Source organism: Phacochoerus africanus, chromosome X, assembly GCF_016906955.1.
Source record: "Phacochoerus africanus isolate WHEZ1 chromosome X, ROS_Pafr_v1, whole genome shotgun sequence".
Lineage (NCBI taxonomy): Eukaryota > Metazoa > Chordata > Mammalia > Artiodactyla > Suidae > Phacochoerus > Phacochoerus africanus.
Window position 1 is genome coordinate 35,421,535 of NC_062560.1, and position 13,539 is coordinate 35,435,073.

Consider the following 13,539-nt stretch of genomic DNA (forward strand, 5'->3'; position numbering starts at 1 on the left):
ATACTGGGCTGTGTCCATATGGACTTGCCTCTTTTCCCTTTTCAAATTCTTTGAAGTATTCCAAAAAAGTTCAAGCTACAAGTTTGAGATGCTCTTCCATCTCTTGGCCCTCCATGAAATCACGTACTCATTCTATGCCTTTTCTAGGTACCTGAACCTCTTGGGAGCCAGAGTTATGTTTAATCCATTTGACTCTCTTCCACAAATACATTCAATACCTAAAAGTTAGGGGTTTTCTAATATTATAAATTGACCCAAAACATCAGTACCTTTCTGGCTGATGTCCTTAAATGCTTGTCTTTCTGCTGTAATTCTTACCACATGTCACTTCCTTAAACTTTGTATGATAACATTTTGTTCTCGGTAATTTTACTTTACTACCTTTTTAAAAGGTCAAAACCCACTATAATATAGTCCCACAGTCTTATCTAACCTTATTTCCCTCCATGGCTCTGATGATTGATACCTTGTGTTAGACCCTAATGGGATTAGAAAACAAAGGTGCCTGTAGCCCTTGTCCCTGGCCATTAGACTGGAATAACCCTCTAATCTTCTAATTTAGTGTAACCTTAATTCCACCTCATCTCACAGAGATTCTTTTTGTCCAAAGTCCCATGGAATTTATAATCAGTCATCTTTATCATGCAGTCCTGTATATCAGGCTGTGTTTTGACTTCTTTAAGTTTTTAGCAGTTTTTTCATAGAACCTAATACATTAAGCAGATGAGACTACTGCAGTTGACTGTAGAAGTGGGAAGCTTAGAACCTCACCACCTGTGACCTTCCTCGTCAATCCCCTTTACTTCAGGTTAGTCCAAGCCCCCTCTGCAAACATTAGTATTTGATTAACCTAATTGGAAAGCCACTGTAATAGAACATCGATTGGTGTCCAGTTTCTAGTCCTACATCTTTCCACATTCACAAAAAAGCAATCTACAGGATCTCTTCCACTAACAGACTGCTCAGGGTTCAAAATGTTCTTTCTGGTCCAGTTGTTCCTAACTCCCAAGTAGACTGCACTGGCCACCAACCTATACTATGTATTAAAATTTTGTCATAAGAGAGAGCCATGGAATGTTAATAGTTCTGATCCCTTGTTTACATCATTTTCCATCATCACCACAGTTTTTGCCATGTTTTGAATACTCACTCCTTTTAGATTTGTGGAAATGATAGCTTTGTGATAGTCATACGCCATACTCTGAAATAAGCATAGACTAATGTCAATGAAAATAGTATAGAATGGGGAATGCCAAAAGTATGTTCTCTCCCATAAAAGCAGCAAATAAACTGCCCAAAAGTGTAAGAATCAACTTCATTAGAACTCTGGAAACTACAGTTTAGAGCAACCAATCAAGAATAAAACCTGTAACTCACCCTGCCCGTATTCACTGCTTCCCTTCTTGTTGGCATCATGGAAGACAACAGCTCACATTCCAGGTATAGATTTCTAGTACCAGAGAGAAAAATGAACCTTATTCTCAAAGAATTGAGGTTGGCTGTTTAGCCTCTATTTTGGCTCCCTGAAGTACTCGTTCAAAGGGTTTACTTTAGTTCACCTTACTAGGAACTCTCCCAAGTTGGAGGCAGCTATGGTTGGGGGAGGAGAGGCAATCAAAAATAATACTTAAAGGTAAAAGCATTAGTTACTCCCAACTGGACAAGGAAAAAGAGCTAGAATAAACAAAAGACAGACAAGCTTGGGCGGAAAGGCTAGGGAATAAAGAATACAAGGTATTTGAAAAGCTCCCATATGGTCTTGAGATAGAAGGCCAAGCGCATATCCAAAGCTGGGCGCATGCTCTTAAAAAACTGAGGCTTTAAATTCTCGCCTTTGTCTTACATTCAGGTTCTCCATAAGCAAGAAGTGAAGGTTATGATAGAGTTGTATATTGTCTGGCTGGAACTTGAAAGTTTCCTCTAACACAAAGAGCCCATCTGCAAAAACTAGGACACATTTTGGGGGTGAGGGGCACATTCCAGGTATTTAAGGAACTGTGCCAAATCCCTAGCTAACCTCTAGAGAACAGAAATGAGACTTCAGTCACATATAACAAAGAATACAAATTTTACAAAATGACCTAAAAATCTTACTAAAACAACTGGAACAAATAGTGAAAACAAACCCTAAGGAAGGCAGGAATCTGATTTCCAGAGTTGCTATTCCTTAATATTTATAGCTCCACTTACTTCTTAGTATAGTACCCAGTCTGCACCACTTAGGAAGCCTGACCAGAGAACTCAGGCAACCATGAAGCCCATCCTACAGCTTCATGTGGGCAGGGAGCCAAGCCTACAGTCCTATGATCCAGCAGTTCTCAGCCAGCAACACACGACCCCAACCTCAGAGCTTAGGCAGTGGCCTTACCAAAAAAACAGACCTTGGTGGCAAACCCCACTAGCCCGCGGATGTTACCAGCAGACATGTTCATGAATCCAAAGTAAGGTGACTGGTGAAGAGCTGTCTCTGACAAAACAAACCTGTAAAATATGGAAGAGCAAACCACTTACACAAATGTGGATACACCAATGTAAGGAATCAAAGATCATTTTTAAAAAATGGGATAAATAGGAAACCACCAAAGGAAATTAATAAAGCTCAAATAACTGACCCTAAAGAAACAGAAATCTAGAGTTCTCTTGTGGCACAGCAGGTTAAAGATACAGCATTGTCAGTGCAGGGGCTTGGGTTACCGCTCAGGTGCAAGTTCAGCCATTTGCCTACAAACTTCCACATGCTGTGGATGCAGCTGAAAAAAAAAAAAAGACATAGAAATCTATCAAATATCAAAGAAATCAGAAAAATTGTTTTAGGAATTTTAGTGAACCACAAAAACACAAAGACAACTCAGTGAAGTTAGGAAAACAATATAGGAACAAATATAAAAGTTCAAAGAAATAATAACCATCAAAACTGAAAACAACCATAGAGCTAAGAAATATAAAAATATGAGTAAAATGAAGAAGTCAGCTGAGGGCTTCAAATGTAGATTGAACCAAACAGAAGAAGGAATCAGTGACCAATAAGATAAGACTATTGGAATTATCCAGTCAGAGGAGAAAAATAATAAAAAGAGTAAAGGAAGATGATGGAACACCTGGGACACAATAAAAAGAAACAATATCCATATTATGAGAATTCCAGGAGAAAGAAAAACAGAAAGGGTATTTAAAGCAATAAATGGCTAAAAACTTTCAAACCAGGGGAGAAAAATGGACATCTGGATCCAGAAGTCTTTTTTTTTTTTTTTGTCTTTTTGCCTTTTCTAGGGCCACACCCGCAGTATGTGGAGGTTTCCAGGCTAGGGGTCTAATCGGAGCTGTAGCCACCGGCCTACACCACAGCCACAGCAACACGGGATCCGAGCCACACCTGTGACCTACGCCACAGCTCATGGCAATGCCAGATCCCTAACCCACAGAGCAAGGCCAGGGATTGAACCCGCCACCTCATGGTTCCTAGTCAGATTCCTTAACCACTGCGCCACGATGGGAACTCCCAGATCCAGAAGTCTTAAAGGACCCCAAATTGGTTGAACTCAAATAGGGCTACACCAAAACACATTATAGTAATTGTCAAAAGTCAAACACAAAGACAGAATTTTGAAAGCAGCAAAAGAGAAGTTATATACAAGGGGACGCTCATAATACTATCAATGGATTTCTCAACATCAACTTTTCAGGTCAGAATGGAATTGCTATCTTCAAATATGGAGAGGGGAAAAAAAACTGTTAACCAGGATTTCTATACAGGGCAAAGCTGTACAGAAATCAAGGAGGGATTAAAGACTTTCTCAAACAAAATCTGAGGAAGTTCATCACCACTAGACTTGCTGTACAAGAAATGCTAAAGGGAATGCTTTGAGAAGAAGTAAAAGGACAGTAATAAACATCATAAAGTTAGAGCAAAACTCACTGGTAATGGCAAATGCAGAGTCCATGTTATATTTTCTAATATGATCATGGAGGTACATGATTCACTTATGACAACAGATTAAAAGTTTAAAAAAATGTATGGAGTTTCTGCTAAGGTGCAGCAGATTAAGGATCCAGTACTGTCTCTACACTGGCTCAGCTTGCTGCTGAGGCACAGGTTTGATCCCTGCCCTGGCACAAGTGGGTTACGGATCCAGCATTGCCACAGCTGTGGCTCGGATTCCGTCCTTGGCCCAGGACATTCCATATGCTACAGGTGCGGCCAGGAGAAAAAGTAGTAAAAATTATCATAACTAAAATAATCTGTTATTATGCAATATAAAAATATGTCAACTGTAATATCAATAATGGAAATGGAAGGAAGAAGTAAAAGTATAAAGCTCAGAAATTCAGTTAAAGTTGTTACCAGTGTAAAATCAGCTCTTATAATTTTAAGCTATTTTATGTGAGCCCCCTGGTGACAAAAAGGGAAAAAAATCTTTAGAATTAAAAAAAAAATGAAAAAGAATTCAAAGCATACACATAATAAAAATCAACACAAAAAAGACAGCAGGAACAAGTCCTTACCTGTCAATAATTACTTCAAATGTAAATTGGTTAAATTATCCAATCAAAATACACAGAATGATATGGTCAATTAATCTATGACAGAAGTGTCAAGAAAATATAATGCATGAGGTCCCTCCGTTTTGCAGTGGGTTAAGACTCTGACTGCAGCATTTCCGGTAAACGGCCTGAGGTGACCTCTAAAAATGGTTCACTCGTCACTTGACCCAGAAAACCCCACAAAATCATGCAAAGCAAGAGGGTCAAATCTTCATATTCACTTTAACAACACTCAGGCCATTAAGGGAATGCATATTCGAAAAGCCACTAAATGTCTGAAGGATGTTGCTCTACAGAAGCAATGTGTGCCATTCCGTCGTTGCAATGGTAGAGGTGGTAGGTGTGCCCAGGCCAAACAGTGGGGCTGGACACCGGGTTGGTGGCCCAAAAAGAGTGCTGAATTTTTATTGCAGCTGCTCAAAAATGCAGAGAGTAGTGCTGAACTTAGGGGCTTAGATGTAGATTCTCTGATCATTGAGCACATCCAGGTGAGCAAAGCCCCCAAGATGCAGCATAGGACTTAGAGAGCTCATGGCTGGAGCAACCCTTACATGAGTTCTCCCTGCCACACTGAGATGATCTTTACTGAAAAAAGAGAAGATTGTTCCTAAGCCAGAAGAGGAGGGTGAACAGAAGAAAGATATCCCAGAAGAAATTGAAGAAGCAAAAACTTATGGCCCAGGAATAAATTTCACAAAAATAAATGAAAATAAAAGTAAACTAAGAAGAAAAAAAAAGAATCTGACTGCAACAGGTTGGATTGCTGCAGAGGTGCAGGTTTTTTCCCCAGCCCAGTGCAGAGGGTTAATGTATCTGGTGTGGCCAGTTGCAGCACAGGTTGCAGCTAGGGTTAGGATTCAATCACTGACCTGGGAACTTCCATATGCTGTGGGTGTGGCCATAAAAAAAAAAAAAAAGAATATACAATGGAGAAAAGTCTGTTCAATAAGTGGTGCTGAAGAAACAGACAGCTACATGAAAACAATAAAATTAGAACATTCTCTAACACACACAAACTCAAAATGAATGAAAGACCTAAATATAAGCCTGTATATTATGCAACTCTTAGAGGAAAACATAGGCGGAACATTATTTGACATAAATGGCAACAATATCTTTTGGGGTCCATCCCCTAGAGTAATGGAAATAAAAATGAAAATAAACAAATGGGACCTAATTAAACTTGAAAACTGTTGCACAGCAAAGGAAACAGGAACAAACCAAAAAGATGACCCACAGAATGGGAGAAAATCTTCCCAAATGAAGCAACCAAAAAGGTATTTATCCCCAAAATATAAACAGGAAATACATTTCAATATTAAAATAAAACAAACAACCTGATCCAAAAATGGGCAAAAGATCTAAATAGACACTTCTCCAAAGGCAGACAGATGACCAAAAATAACATAGAAAGATGCTCAACATCACTAATTCCTGGAGAAATGCAAACTGAAATGATGAGCTATCACATCACACCAGTGAGGAAAAATTGCTGTCATCAAAACATCTACCAATGGAGTTCTTGTTCTGGCTCAGTGGTAATGAACCCAACTAATATCCATAAGGACATGGGTTAAGGATCCAGCATTGCCTTGAGTTGTGGCATAGGTCACAAACGCAGCTCAGATCTGGTGTGGCTGTGGCATAAGCTGGTGGCTGCAGCTCTTATTCAGGCCCTAGCCTGGAAACTTCCATATGCCATGGGTGTGGCCCTAAAAAAGACAAATAATTAAGTTTACCAACAGTAAATGCTGGAGAGGGTGTGGATAAAAAGGAATTCTCTTGCACTGCTGGTGGGAATATTAATAGGTGAACCCACCTCAGAGAACAGTATAGAAGGTCCTTAAAAACCTAAAAATAGAACAACCACATGACCCTAGAATCTCCTGGGCATGTATCCAGAGAAAAGCGTCATTTAAAAAAACACATGATGCACCCCAGTGTTCACTGCAGCACTGTTTACAATCACCAAGACATGGAAGCAAACTGTCACAAAGGAATGGATCAAGAAGCTGGGGTACATATATACAATGGAATATTACTCAGCCATAAAAAAAGAATGCCATTTGCAGCAACCTGGATGGACATTATGATACTAATTAAATCAGAGGAAGACAAGTATCATATAATGTCACGTATAGGTGAAATGTAAAAAATATATATACAAATGAACTTATTTACAAAATAGAAACAGACACTCAGACACAGACCACAAACTTATGGTTACCAAAGGGGAAAGGGGGCAGAGGGATAAGTTAGGAGTTTGAGATTAACATATACACACTAGTCTAATCAACAAGGACCTACTATACATACATACACATGGCAATATGCTCAGTACTCTGTAGTAACCTATATGAGAAAAAATCTGGAAAAAATGTATGTATGTGGAACTGATTCACTCTGCTATATACTCGAAACTAACACATTGTAAATCATCAATACTTCAATAACAATTTTTAAAATAAAAACACTTATCAAAAAAACCCAACAGTGAATAGATGATCCAAATATAGAATCTGAACAATATACACCAAATGAACCTAACAGACCTAAACAGAACATTCTACTTGATAACAAGAGCATACATATTCTTCTTTAGCACACACGGAACAAAGTTTTCTAGGACACACCACATGTTAGGAAGTTTTAGCAAATTGAAGAAGAATGAAATCCTACCAAATATCCTCTCTGACCACAATGATGGTATGATACTAGAAATTAATAATGGGAGGAAAACTGGAAAATTCACAAATACATGGAAAGTTAAACATACTTTCCCGAACAACCAATGGATCAAAGAATTTAGAGGAAATAAAACGTAACTTGAGACAAATGGCAATGGAAACACAGCACACTAAACTTCTGGGATACAGCCAAAGCACTTTAAAGAGAAAGTTCACAGCACTGCACACCCACGTTAAGAAACTAGAAAAATTTCAAGTTAACAGCCTAACTCTATACCTTCACGAAATAACTTTGGGCTTAGCTTAAAGCTAAGCCCAAACTTAGCTGAAGAGGAAAATAATATGAGAATAGAAATAAATAACCTAAGTTGTTTCTTTGAAAAAGATAAAATTGACAAATCTTTGGCTAGACTAACCAAGGGAAAAAGACAAAGGATCCAAACCAACAAGTATTAAGTGAAAAGCATTACATTACATTACAACAGATACTGGAGAAATACAAAGACTCGTAAGAGCTAATGTGCCTAACTATACGCCAACAAACAGGACAACCTAGAAGAAATTAGATATGTTCTTGGAAAAATACAACATAGTCTGACCAAACCAGGAAGAAAAAAATCAAATAGACCAATTACTAGGGAGGAGACTGAATCAGTAATCACACATTTCCCAAAGGAGGAAAGCTCAGGAACAGATAGCTTCACAGTTGAATTTTACCAGACATTAAAAAATTAATGACAATATTTCCCCAACTCTTCCAAAAAAATCAAAGAGGAGGGTACACTCCCAAACATCATTGTAGGAAACTAACATTCCCCTATTATCAAAGCCAGAAAAGGACACTATGAGAAAATTACAGGCCAATATCCCTGATAAATATAGATGCAAAATTCTCAATAAAATGCCAGTAAACTGAACTCAGCAGCACATTAAAAAGACCACTCACTATGATCTAGTGGGATTCAGTCTTGGGATGGGAGTTGCAGTACTCATATCAGACAAAATAGACTTTAAAAACAAAGGCTGTAAAGTAAGACAAAGAAGGTAACTATGTAGTGATAAAAGGATCAATTCAAGAAGAGGATATTACACTTGTCAATATACATGCCCCCTAATAATAGGAACACCCAAATACACATGACAAATATTAACAGACATAAAAGGAGAAATTAATGGGACTGCAATAGCAGCAGATTTTAATACCCCATTCAGATCAATGGACAGATCCTCTAGAGAGAATATCAATAAAGCAAGAGAGATCCTAAATCACAAAATGAAACAGACTTAATTGACAGTTTCAGAATATTACATCCAAAAAAACCCAGAATATACATTCTTTTCAAGTGCATGTGGAATGTTCTCGAGGACTGACCACATACTGTGACACAAAAGTAACCTCAACACATTTAATAGTATAGACATTTCAAGCATCTCTGACCACAATGGCATGAAACTAGAAATCAACCTTCCTGAGAAAAAACTGACTACATGGAGACTAAACAACATGCTACTAAAAAACAATGGATCAATGAAGAAATCAAAAAGAAAATTTAAAAATACATTGAAGAACAAACAATCCAAAAATTTATATGGAACCACAAAAGACCCAGAATTGCCAAAGCAATCCTGAGAAACAAAAACCAAGCAGGGGGCATAACTCTCCCAGACTTCAAGCAATACTACAAAGCCACAGTCATTAAGACAGTGTGGGATAGGAGGCAAGATGGCGGAAGAGTAGGGGGACATGTTCACCCTCTCCCACAAACACAACAACAACAAAAAACATATCTACAGGATAAATGACTCGCACAGAACAGCAGCCAATCACTGGCAGAAGAACCTAAACTCCAATAATGGCAAGAATCTCGTGACATAACTGGGTAAAACAAGAGAAAAGAGAGTGAGAGAAGGTGAATCCAAACCAGATGGGCGCTTCCGAAAGGGAACTGTGGAGGAGAAAGGGATCCCACACCCTGGAAAGTCACCTACTCGACAGAAAGATCAACCAAATCGGAGAATCTCCAGATGCAGAGAAGAGTGCAGCAGTAAGTCAGAGTTCTGAAAAGCAGAGCGAGAACCAAACAGATCATCTGAACTATTGGCAGAGTCACCAAAAATTGAGACGCCTGGGTGGGGGCTGGGCACCCAGACCTCAGCTCCAGAGGTTAGTCCCCTGAACAGGCTGGGGTGGGAGGTGCGGAGACTGCTTGGCCGGGGGTGGGGGGGGGGGGGGGGGCGGGGGGGCATGTCTAGGAACCGGTCTGTCAGGTTTGACAGGGCAGAGACTGCCTGAGAGACTAGAAAGCAGAGCATCACAGGGGGAGGGAGCAATACACTAAGGGCTGGGAAGTGGAAAGCCACATCAGAGGGAACCTGGGAGAAGAGCTGGACAAGGCACCAGTGTTGAGGAGAGGAGAGGAGAGAAGAAGGGGTGGGCCCCCAAAGAACACTCCTCAGCCACAGTGAGCTCAATGGCCCACCAGCTATCAGAAAGCTGTGCTTCCCAGTGCATCCCCCCCCCCGCCCCCGCCACCCCTTATGCACACGCGGACCTGGGGCTGCCTGCCATCCAGGAGGGCTGGCCTCGACAATTACCGGAAGCCTACCACTGCAGGGGCTGTCCCTGCCCTGGCCTGCTTGCCCTCTGGAGGGGCTATACCCCCATGGAGCAGCACCAAACACCACCACCCCTGGAAAAAGGCCTGCAGCCCAGAAAAGCTAGAACAAGCTTGGCCGGGCCGTGAAAAGATCTGCCTACATTCTCTGACAGGCCTTCCAAGTAGGGCTGCCCTGGGGAAGAGCCTCTTGGGTTTGCAGCAGCCCAGCTAGCAGCTCAAGCCTTCAGGGGGTGCTGCACTCCTGAAGAACAGCTGCCCAGCACTGCCAGCCTCATGCAAAAGCCCCACAGCCCAAAAACACCAGAGCAAGCTCTGCCCAGCCAAGTGAAATCTGCTCCCATCGTGGTGTGCACCTCCCAGTCCTGTCTGCCCTCAGGAAGTCCTCCTTGCTTCAGAGAGACCCTGTCAGCCCCACCCACCCTCTGGAAAAGCCACGCTGCCTCAAAGACTGACCAACAACACCAGCCCTCAGGAAACATTCCATGGCAGCGACAAGGCAAACACTGCCTGGCCATGGAGAGTACAACTCCACCAGGAAAAAGAAAACAACAAACAAGATGAAGAAGCTGAGAAACCACCCCCAGTTAAACCAACAGGAGAACTCATCTAAAGCAGTCAACAATGAAACAGATCTCTGCAGTCTGACAGACCTGGAGTTCAAAAGAGAAATAGTGAAAATATTGAAGGAATTAAGAGAAGATATGAACAGTAAATGCAGACACCCTCAGAAAGGAACTAGAAAATATAAAGAGGAGCCAAGAAAAACTAGAACATTCATTTGCAGAGATACAAACCGAACTAAGGGCAGTAAAAACCAGAATGAATAATGCAGAAGAACGAATCAGTGATATGGAAGATAGAATAATGGAAATCACCCAATCAGGTCAGCAGACAGAAAACCAAATCAAAAAACAGGAAAGCAATATAAGAGACCTATGGGATAATATAAAGCAGGCCAATCTACGCATAATAGGAATTCCAGAAGGAGTAGAAAAAGATAAGGGGATGGAAAATATATTTGAAGAAATTATCGCTGGAAACTTCCCAAATCTAAAGGATACGGAGTTCAAGATACCGGAAGCGCAGAGGGCCCCAAACAAGTTGAACCCAAATAGACCCACACCAAGACACATTATAATAAAAATGGCAAAAGTTAGTGATAAAGAGAGGATCCTAAAGGCAGCAAGAGAAAAACAGAATGTTACCTACAAGGGAACCCCCATAAGGTTATCAGCTGACTTCTCTACAGAAACACTACAGGCCAGGAGGGAATGGCAAGAGATATTTAAAGTGCTAAAAGGAAAAAATATGCAACCTAGAATACTCTATCCAGCAAGAATATCATTTAAAATAGGAGAAATAAAAATTTTTTCCAACAAAGAAAAGCTAAAAGAATACAGCAGTACAAAACCCAGGCTAAAAGAAATACTGAAAGGGCTTCTCTAAACCAAAAAGAAAGGAAGGAAAGAATGGGAGGAAAAAGAAAAAAAAAAAAGAGGAGGAAGAGCTAGGACTGAGGAAACCACAATCAGAGAGCAGTCACTCAAATAAGCCAGCATACAGATTTAATCATGAACATGCTTCAAACAAAATGAAATTAAAAAGAAAAAAAGTCATCAAAATCATAAAATGTGGGCAAGGGATGTTAGGAAATAAATAGACCCTTTTTTGTTGTTTGTTTCTCTTAATTTTAATACAGTAATGAAGTGTTTGAACCTACAGGACCATCAGGCTAAAACACACAATTATAGGAAGGGGTTAGCATACTTAAAAAACAGGGCAACCACAAGCCAAAACCAAACATTGCATTTGCAAAAAATGGAAAAAAAAAAAACCCATAATAACCAGATGTCATCCAACCAAAAAAAAAAAGAAAGGAAGAATGGAGAACCATGGAATCAACTGGAACACAAGGTTTAAAATGGCAATAAATAATCATCAATTATCACCTTAAATGTCAATGGACTGAATGCTCCAATCAAAAGACACAGAGTGGCAGACTGGATAAAAATCAAAAAGCTTCAATATGCTGCCTACGAGAAACTCACCTTAGGACAAAGAATACATATAGATTGAAAGTGAAGGGGTGGGAAAAAATATTTCACGCCAATAGACATGACAGGAAAGCAGGAGTTGCAATACTCATATCAGACAAAATAGACTTTAAAACAAAAGACATAGCTCAAAATGGAGGTAAAACAGCCACCCAGTCGCCCCCAGCCCAACTCCGGCAGTCACTGCCACGCCCGGAGGAGGGGGAGGAGGGCCATGATCCAAAGGAACCAGAGCAATTGAGAAAACTGTTTATTGGTGGTCTGAGCTTTGAAACTACAGATGATAGTTTAAGAGAACATTTTGAGAAATGGAGCACACCTACAGATTGTGTGGTGATGAGAGGCCCCCAAACAAAACGTTCCAGGGTATTTGGTTTTGTGACTTACTCTTGTGTTGAAGAGGTGGATGCAGCAATGTGTGCTTGACCACACAAGGTTGATGGAAGTGTAGTGGAACCAAAGAGAGCTGTTTCTAGAGAGGATTCTGTAAAGCCTGGTGCCCATCTAACAGTGAAGAAAATTTTTGTTGGTGGTAATAAAGTAGATACAGAGGAATACAATTTGAGAGACTACTTTGAAAAGTATGGCAAAATTGAAACCATAGAAGTTATGGAAGACAGGCAGAGTGGAAAAAAGAGAGGTTTTGCTTTTGTAACTTTCGATGATCATGATACAGTTGATAAAATTGTTGTTCAGAAAAACCACACTATAAATGGGCATAATTGTGAAGTGAAAAAGGCCCTTTCTAAACAAGAAATGCAATCTGCCAGATCACAGAGAGGTCGTGGAGGAGAATCTGGCAACTTTATGGGTCATAGAGGAAACTTTGGAGGTGGTGGAGGCAACTTTGGCCATGGCGAAAACTTTGGTGGAAGAGGAGGTTATGGTGGTGGATGTGGTGGCAGCAGGGGTAGTTATGGAGGAGGTGATGGTGGCAACTATGGTGGTGGTCCTGGTTATAGTAGTAGAAGAGGCTATGGTGGTGGTGGACCAGGATATGGGAACCAAGGTGGTGGATATGGTGGTGGTGGTGGAGGATATGATGGTTACAATGAAGGAGGAAATTTTGGAGGTGGGAAGTATAATGATTATGAAAATTATAGTGGACAACAACAATCAAATTATGGACCCATGAAGGGGGGCAGTTTTGGTGGAAGAAGCTCGGGCAGTCCCTATGGTTGTGGTTATGGATCTGGTGGTGGAAGTGGTGGATATGGTAGCAGAAGGTTCTAAAAACTCAGCAGAAGAGGGCTACAGTTCTTAGCAGGAGAGAGAGTGAGAGGTTGTCAGGAAAGCTGCAGGTTACTTTGAGACAGTCGTCCCAAATGCATTAGAGGAACTATAAAAATCTGCCACAGAAGGAACGATGATCCATGGTCGGAAAAGTTACTGCAGCTTATACAAGAAACCCTTCTTGTTCAGGACTGTCATAGCCACAGTTTGCAAAAAGTGCAGCTATTGATAAATGCAATGTAGTGTCAATTAGATGTACATTCCTGAGGTCTTTTATCTGTTGTAGCTTTTTCTTTTTCATTTCATTACATTCCTGTAAATTGCGGTAGTGGTGCCAGGAACAAAAAATTAAGGAATTTTTAACTTTTCAGTATTTGTGTAGTTCAGTTTTTCTATATTTTAGTA

At 40.4% G+C, this 13,539-nt stretch overlaps 1 long non-coding RNA gene and 2 pseudogenes across 1 annotated transcript; 2 read left to right on the forward strand and 1 right to left on the reverse strand.

Moving 5' to 3' along the window:
• Positions 1-1,376: 1,376 nt before the first annotated feature.
• Positions 1,377-2,641, reverse strand: LOC125118973 (uncharacterized). The gene is made up of 3 exons (XR_007132949.1): positions 2,613-2,641; positions 2,369-2,481; positions 1,377-1,450 (listed from the first exon to the last, which is right to left on the reverse strand). It is a non-coding gene; the product is annotated as an uncharacterized LOC125118973 (long non-coding RNA).
• Positions 2,642-4,688: 2,047 nt separating this feature from the next.
• Positions 4,689-5,262, forward strand: LOC125118616 (60S ribosomal protein L17-like; annotated as a pseudogene).
• Positions 5,263-12,034: 6,772 nt separating this feature from the next.
• On the forward strand, positions 12,035-13,163 carry LOC125118378 (heterogeneous nuclear ribonucleoprotein A3-like; annotated as a pseudogene).
• The last annotated feature ends 376 nt before the right edge of the window (positions 13,164-13,539 follow it).